Below are 8,769 nucleotides of genomic sequence, written 5' to 3' on the forward strand. Positions count from 1 at the left end.
AACGTATGCGGATTCACCTAAAAACGTCTCCGTGTGGATGTGGCTTATAGTGTAGCTATGGTTCTCAAACTTTTTGATTTCAAGGACCCCCATAACTCGGAGAGTGTACAAATGGAACCAAATGGACCCTGGCTTACGGGTCCTTTTGGTTCCATTTGTACACTCTCAGAGTTACACACCCATAAGGGTCCATTTGGTGCCTAATCTATCATTTAGCTGGGGACCAGCTGGGGGTCCATTTGGAAACCCCTGAAGGAACCATGAGGGGGGTCCCTGGACCACACTTTGAGACCCACTGGTGTAGCAGAGTGTTTCCAGTGAGCCAACATGCAATGATATCAGCACCCTGACTCTGTTTGACCAAGAATGGAACAGAGCCTTCATTAGTATCATTGGTAACACCTGTGAAGGAAGTAAGGAAGAGGCCCAATTTCTCTCCAATATGGCGGCTGTGCACAGGGATAACCCACGCGTAGTGGCCTTCTTCAGGGCTTCACCATTTTCCCCATATATCCACCTTATTCTTGGCCCTTCTCCGGGCGGCACCATTGGCCTTTTCTGCCGCTTCATTCAATATCTGTCCACTTCCTCCCTAGCAGGCTACAGGTGTAATGCAGGTAATCATTGTGTTGCCACATTTTGCAAGAGAAACAAGCGGCCAGGTCTATGAAAACAAGAACCCCAGAAAAGCGAATATATAGGCTAAGTTTTTACCACTTTACATCAGCTATTTGAAAATAGCAGATCTACAAGCTAACAACGCGTCACATCGCGACATTTTGTGAGCTTGTAGATCTGCTATTTTCAAAAAATATTGGGGGGGAAAGTGAGATTTTTTTCATTATTTGAAACAAAAATCTTGTATGGGGGTCCCTGGCACAAAATATTTTCAGATGGGTGTCCGCGGACAAATACTTATGAATCTGGGGGTCCTTGACATGAAAGAAATGGAGGAACCACTGGTTTAAAAGACATTAGGAAGCAAGCCAAAATAAGCAACTACACTTAAGATCATAAGCAGACATGGCACCCTGTTGAGATACTTCGTACACCAGATGCTTAAAGGAATAGTTCACCCCCAAAATGTCATTTTTTCTATTGAATCGTCACCCCATGGAGACTTGAATTCATGTTTTTTGTTGTTGTTTTTTTTGTCGCATTCCTAAGGCAATAATTTGATGACCGCCCGCGGTTCTGGTAGGAGGCACAAAGAGTCTCCTTTGTGTCTCCTACCGGAACCGCTGCCTACAAAAAATTAATGAATTCTAGTCTCCACTAATCGATAGGGAAAAAAAGATCTTTAGGTGAACTATCCCTTTAAGTTGAACAGAGAAACTCCACCACCACGTAGACCAGAGTAGACCTGCCTGATGAATAAAATAACCGGGCAGTTTATACACACCTTTATGCTTCACACATTGATCACGTGACACAACATCCCTCAAAGCCTCCGCTGATTGGCTGATTCTGCTCATCATGTCTGCTGCTCCGTCTCCTACTGTGTCTAGTTCTTCTTCCTCTTCCTCTTCTTCCTCTTCTTCGGAGGTCTTTTGGGTCTTCTCACAGGCTGATCTTTCCTCCGCATCGCTGAGTCGTGGTCTTTTGCCCCCCGCCGCCTCTGAACCGGAGAGTTCGCTCCTCTGCCTTTTCTCTGCAGGCGTCCTGCTCTCCATTTCGCCATCAAAGTCTCTCCCGACTCTTGGCGTGGCGTCCTCGCTAGCCACGCTCCTTTCTGTTCCGCCCTCTTCTCCTCCCGCATCACCCTCTCTTTCCCGGGCCGTCTCCAGTAGCGTCTCCAGTAGTGGAAAAAGTAATACAATAAAATAAACTTGAGTAAAAGTATCAATACTGCAATGTAGAAGTACTCTGTTACTAAGTAAAAGTCCGGAATTACAAATTTACTTGAGTAAAAGTACAAAAGTATTAATTCTAGTGGAGTAAAAGTACAATATTTGCCTCTGAGATGTAGTGGAGTAGAAGTAAAAATGCCTCAAAAGTGTACTTAAGTACAGTGCTTGAGTAAAATGTACTTAGTTACTTTACACCACTGCTCCTGACTCACCCTTAACCACATAAAAGTCCTCCTCCGGCGAGTCGCTTGGGCTTTCTCAGTCTTTTGTTCGTCTGCACTTTGTTTCAGAGTCTCTGTGTCTGCTCTACGTTCCACAGAGGTGTTCTGAGTGGGACACTTCTTCTTCTCCTCAGGTTTATGGACACGGGAATCTTTCTCAGGCGCTGCTTCCTTTTCCACTGGAATGGGCCTGTCCTTCACATCTGGATGCAGTGGAGTGTGGTCCTTCACATCTGGAGGCAGTGGAGTGAGATCCTTCACATCTGGATGCAGCGGAGTGAGGTCCTTCACATCTGGATGCAGCAGGGTGCGGTCCTTCACATCTGGATGCAGCGGAGTGAGGTCCTTCACATCTGGATGCAGCGGGGTGCGGTCCTTCACATCTGGATGCAGTGGAGTGAGGTCCTTCACATCTGGAGGCAGTGGAGTGCGGTCCTTCACATCTGGATGCAGCGGAGTGAGGTCCTTCACATCTGGATGCAGTGGGGTGCGGTCCTTCACATCTGGATGCAGTGGAGTGCGGTCCTTCACATCTGGATGTTCTTTGTCAGCGTCCCTCTCACAAGTCAAGCCACTAGTCAAGTCAAGTCCCTTGAAGTCAATGTCCCACGAGTCAAGCCACTCAGGCTTCTTGGTCATTTTGAGGATGTCTTTGTCAATCTCCTTCAGAGGTTCTGTAGGGTCTGAACAACAACATGAGACAACTGACCAAAAAAAAGGAAAACAAACTTCAGTAAATAAGGCATAATACAATTAGCGTTCAGATTACTTTAGCTTTGCCTTTACTTTTATTTTTTAATCTCCCAAGGCCAGGGATGGAGATTATGTTTTTTCCCCTGTCTGTCTGTCTGTCTGTCTGTCTGTGCGGAGCTAATCCCAAAAACGACACACTTTTCTCCTCAATGGGTTGACCAATGGATGTGAAATCACACATGGGCATTGACCATTGGCATAATGCATGGAGTGAAGAAGCTGTTTCTTCGCTTTTCCCAAATTGTAGGTGTTTATTACATTTTCGCCACAGGCTATGGGATCTGTGGTTGCGGTCATGTTCCCCACAGGCTATGGGATCTGTGGTTGCGGTCATGTTCCCCGTGGGCTATATATAGGTGATCGGCAGTCGTGGTCCCATAGACCGGACAGATTGTGTGTGGAAAAGTGGATAATATGGACCAGTTTACATTGGTGGAAAGTAACTAAGTACATTTACTTAAGTACTTAAGTACTTACTTAAGTAAAAAAATAAATAGGTATTTGTACTTGAGTATTTCCAATTTCCAATACTTTTACTTCTATACTCCACTACATCTCAGAGGCAAATATTGTACTTTTACTCCACTACAATTATTTGAAAACTAGGGGTGACGTAGGTAACCCCAGTTTTCTTAGTTTCGTAGTGCGATGGCAGAGAGCACAACACATGAGCTCCCGGTACTAATTCCAGTTGTTCAGGGTCATGGGACGCGAAACCGGAAACCGGCTCGGGTATAAAACCCGTCGCGACACAGGGAACACCCTCGTAACCCTTCACTCTGCATGCTAAAAAGCGCACAGAAGGGGTCTCAGGTAAGTTTCTTACTACGAAACTAAGAAAACTGGGGCTACCTACGTAACCCCTAGTTATTATTTTCGTTTCTACATAAGAAACTTACTTATGGGACACATAGACGTCCCCTGAGAGAGCCCCTGCTGAGCCCCACCCGTACTACACCTCATGGCCCCAGACCCTGCCCTCCCGGCAAGGTCCAGGCCACCAGGCTTCTGACCCCCAGGTCAATACAGGAAAGGAACAAACGCAAAGTCCTGACAGACCAGAATCTGGTTCTATCGGACAAAAGAGACTGAACTCGTCCATCCCTTAGGCCAAAGATCAGGACCCGACAGACCAGGGTCCGCCCTTCCCAGTCGAGGAGGTAAAGACCCCGTCCACCCCTTGGCAAGGAAGACCAGGTCCTCCTTCCCCCCAGCTCCAGCCCCGCTGGGCCAGGGGAAACACCGTGTCACTGCGGCCAAGTAGAAAGCCACAAAGCCAAGACCCCCTTGACCCGAGGACGCCCTGTCAGTGGAAGGCGAAAGAGCTCAAGCCCTGTCACCCACCGCCTGACTGCTACCGGCCGCCATGCCCAGGACCGTGTGCGCCATGTCAGATGCCGCCACGTCCAGGCTGTAGAAGGCTGCAAACGTGGAAGGACATGACCAGTTTGCCACCGAGCAAATATCCTGCATCGGAACCCCCTTGTAGAGGGCCCACGATGCAGCCACACCCCGAGTAGAGTGGGCCCTAAGGCCCACCGGAACCACAGTCCCATTACTCTCATAGGCCAACCGGATAGCCTCCACAATCCACCTGGAGAGTGTAAGCTTAGCCACAGCCTTCCTCCGGCTTCCCGGACCGTAGGAGACAAACAGCTGAGTCGACTCCCTGCCGGCCGCTGTCCTCTGACAGTAAAGTTTCAGAGCCCTTACCGGGCAGAGACAGTGCAACCGCCTATCCTCCGCTGAACCAAACGGCGGAGGATGGAAAGCCCCCAACTCCACTGGGGCCTTAGCATTCACGCCATTCTTAGGGACAGATCCACAGTCTCCAATGGCTCAAAAGGAGGAAGGCAGAGTGCGTCCAGCACCACCACCAGGTCCCATTTAGGGAACAAAGGCCTGTTGACCGGCTTGGCCCGTCTCACTCCGGCCATAAAACACTGTACCAGCGAATTACGGCCCACTGACACGCCATCGAACCCCTCATGGCAAGCGGAGATGGCTGCCAAGTACACCTTGATGGTGGAGAAAGCCAGGCCCTGGTTCATCCTGCTCTGCAGGAAAGTCAGGACGCTGGTCAAAGGCGCCTGGAAGGCTAATACCGGAGGCGAGCGTCCATCGCACCAGGACTCGAAAATGTTCCCCCTGATGTCATACTGAGACCTCGTGGAACTCGCCCTGGCACCCTGAATGGTGGCCACCACATCAGGAGGCAGCCCCTGTGAGCTCAAACTTGTCCGCTCACGAGCCAGACCTACTGGCCTGGCGCCTGGGGGCGTCCGCAGGATACCACGACCCGTCCTGTTCCAGACCTCCAAATGTGCCATGGTGGAGCGGGCGGCCAGGGTCTCAGTGAGCAGCAAAGGACCACGACCCGGAGGTTGCGTGACCGTTTCCCGCACTGATGACCACTCCCGGGCAGCGAGCCCAACCTGAAACCCAGGAGGCTCCGTGCCCGGACGGCGTGTGGTAGAGCTAGGAGTGACACTCACCTCCGCGTCATTACGCACACCAAGCAGACCAACACAAGGGGATCCAAGTCTCCTTGTTTGTTGGCATAGCACATCGTTGTGGTACTGACCCCTTAGTCCAGGGCAAACCGATCTGCGATGTGGTATACAAGGCGTTCGAGAGCAATGAGGACTATCTCCCGGAGGAGACCCTACTATCGCTACTGCGCCATGTCCTCGTTCGAGCAAACCAACAAAACCCCGGGGCTCCGCGGGCTGCTGAACGGAAGCACCGTGTAGTGGATCACCACGGTTCCGAAGCCGTAGCGCAGGAACCTCTGGTGTCACGGCTAGACTGGGACGCGATGGTAGGCGAAGGACCCAACCTCGTCATGTCGAGTGAAACAACGTTTCCATCGCCAGCACTCGTAAGACGATGAATTCCAGGGACCTGATCCAGACCACCAGGTACCGAGAAGGCCTCACCCCCCCCCCCCCCCCCTTCTCTTTCACCAGGAAATAAGTTGAAAAAGAGCCCTCTGCTCGGTAGCGACAAAACCTCAGTTTCCAGCATTCGGGCGGTTAGGCCCGTTGCTTGAAAAGACAAAACATCGATTGACAATGGAAGTCTGCTGGAAAAATGCGAACCGCAGCCCCTCTGGCCCGTCCAGAGGTTCGGATCGCAAGTTTTCCCGGGTTCTAGTCAGCGAGCCAGAGGGTTCGCGGGGTAGGTGGGGGCCACTGACGTCACCTGCTCCGAGGAGCGCCTGCCCGTCTCCTAGGAAACCAGCGACGACACCATTTTGATCACCATGATCATTGGGGAGGCGTCCACCAGGGGCAGTCGCGGCAGCGTCAGGTCGTGCGGGGGAAGTGATGAGGTCACAAGGCCGAAGTGCGTGCCCGTTCCCGTGAGAGACGCGGGCACCGTCGCTTCGAGTGGCGAGACAGCGGAACCTTTCCTCAGTGTCGAGGTTGTTGCCCGGAGCGATACTCCCGACCCACCTGGGGAGTGTTGACAGGGCAACACCGGTAACCACTCTCCTGACCACGTCCGCCTCCAATCGTCCGCCATCTTGGTGAGGTCGACTGGTCCGGCCCTCTTGTGCGGTGTTGTTGATGTCACCCGGAACGAAACCTTTATCCCACAAGGGGAGTTTCGCCGGTGTAACACCGGGGCCCTCTGACAAGTAAACTTCCGCCTCACCAGCGCCGCCATTTTGGGGAGGCAAAGGGAGGCCGCCATTTTGTCCCTCGACTGTCCTGCAGATGCGCTTTGCAGCCATCTGCCGGACAGAAGAAGGAACTGCAACGTCGCAGTTAGAAATTTTCCTTGTACAGAGGGGCCCAGTTCTACACCTAGAATGCAATTCTTTAGAAACATTTGATTCACCACGTTCATTGCATGCACAGGCCCTGTCCCTACAGTGTTCGGAATGTTTGTCCTTAAGCTCATTGATTCGGGACACGAATCGTCTTCTCTCGCACGTGAAAAGAGGAGCATTTGTGATATTGGCAATACTTTTATTCCACACACAGGATGCACAGAAATCACACACATTAGACAAAAAGGACACTGGGGGACTGAACCTCGTTCATTGTCTTTTAGCATCTCTTTTAGTCTCTGTGTACCCCTGGAGCCGCCCGTGGCCCTGTCCAGAGGGGCAAGAAGAGCGCCAGAACATTTTCCCAAGTGGGTAGCTGACCCCGCATGATGCTGGCCAAGAGGCTGTGACGGGATCAGCCGAGAAATGTTACTTGCCCTTCCCCTTGCGCCTAGCCATGTTGTCCTTTCGTTGAGGCCTAGGCGAAGGGGGGGGGGGGGGCACGCTTCTCATCCTTGCGCCTCGGTTCTCCTGGCTCTCGCGGATGAAGATGTAGACAAACCACGTTTCCGTCCGGCCGCACGCGGCCCACCCGAGGCCCGTTGCTGGCGCTGCCTAGCTGTACCAGATGGGCCGGGGGTGAGGAGGCCTGCAGCGGTCTCCTGCCTCTGCTTCTCCTCTGTCTGCGTCTTGGTGATCAAATCCGCGGCGGTGTCGAACAGATTATCCGCCTTAAGCGGTAGGGCGAGGAGTCCGGTGGACAGAATCGCCTTACACTCCGTGGCGAGGTCCAGCCATTTGACCCTTTCCAGGTCCGCGGTGAGGGCCATGGCCCGGCCGGTCCACATCAGCCCATGGCAGGTACAGAGGATGGCGACTTGCATCAGTTTCTCGAGCTCCTTCGCATCCTCTACCCGCTCCTGGTGGTTCACCGACACGAGCGTCGTAGGTAGCAGAGTTTTAGCCGCCAGCTCCTTGAGCCTTGCGGCGGCCGACCCTTGGAGAAGCGACACCACGTTGAAAGTCTCTGCAGCCGAGCCCGAGGCCTTGTAGAGAGTGTTCCGCGTGTCGGTGTGCGTCCTCTTAGCGCGGTCCACGAACATGGACCTGTTCTCCGGGCCGTGTCGCACCGAACCGCTCTTCGCCTGCTCGATGGCGCTCGCCAGGGTGAAGTCCATCGGAGGAAGACCCAGGACCCCCATGTCCGCTCCGGAGATGATGGGATGCTGGGAGCCACTGCCGCCGCCACCGGAGCCGCTGGAGGATCCGGTCCGGCCACTGCCGCCTCCTGGCTGACTTGGTAGGAGGTGAGCTCGCTCTCTTCTTCCCCTTCGTCCATGACGTCGTCTCCCGGACGGCGGGAGAGAGAGGAGCATCGATCGGCAAAGAGGTGAGCGCCTCACGCTGAGTCTTCTTCGCGGCACCGCTGGAACGTGGAGCAGCATGTAGCGGTGGGCCCATGCGAAGAGGATGCAGCTGTCCAAGCCGCAGGCACGCGGCGCCTCCATCTTCTCCTCTTGTTTATCCCCCGAGGCTAACAGGCTAGCTAGCACTTAGCTCTAACACTAGCCTGGCTTAGCACTTAGCTTAGCTTTAGCTGCTTCACAGCGGTAGCGCTGCAGCTTTTGCCTCGAGGCAGGAAAAACTTGAGAGGACAGGAAAGAAACTGAAACTTTTTCTTTTTTTTAAGAACGAATCACCCATAGAGTGACACTGGGTGCCCTCGCTGTGGGAGTTGCTGGGATTCGAAAAAGTTTCCTCGTGCTGTAGTGTTGCTTCAGGCTCCGTGCGCTTTCGCTTTGCAGAGTGAAGGAAGAGGGTGTTCCCTGTGACGCGACGGGTTTTATACCCGAGCCGGTTTCAGGTTTCGTGTCCCATGACCCTGAATAAATGGAATTAGTACCGGGAGCTCATGTGTTGTGCTCTGTGCTATCGCCAGAGGGCGATGATATCCCATAAGTACGTTTCTTATGTAGAAACGAAAAGAATAACTTAAGTTACTAGTTGATTTTCAGATATAAATGATGATATTATAAAAATAACCACTTTAGCCCTATTTTATACATAGGCGCGATGCGTTGTGAGCTTGTAGATCTGCTATTTTCTAATATTTTAGTACTTTTACTTTTGGTACTTTAAGTACATATTGATACCAATACTTTTGTAC

This window comes from Gymnoscopelus braueri (genome assembly GCF_963280865.1).
Source record: "Gymnoscopelus braueri genome assembly, chromosome: 21".
Taxonomy (NCBI): domain Eukaryota; kingdom Metazoa; phylum Chordata; class Actinopteri; order Myctophiformes; family Myctophidae; genus Gymnoscopelus; species Gymnoscopelus braueri.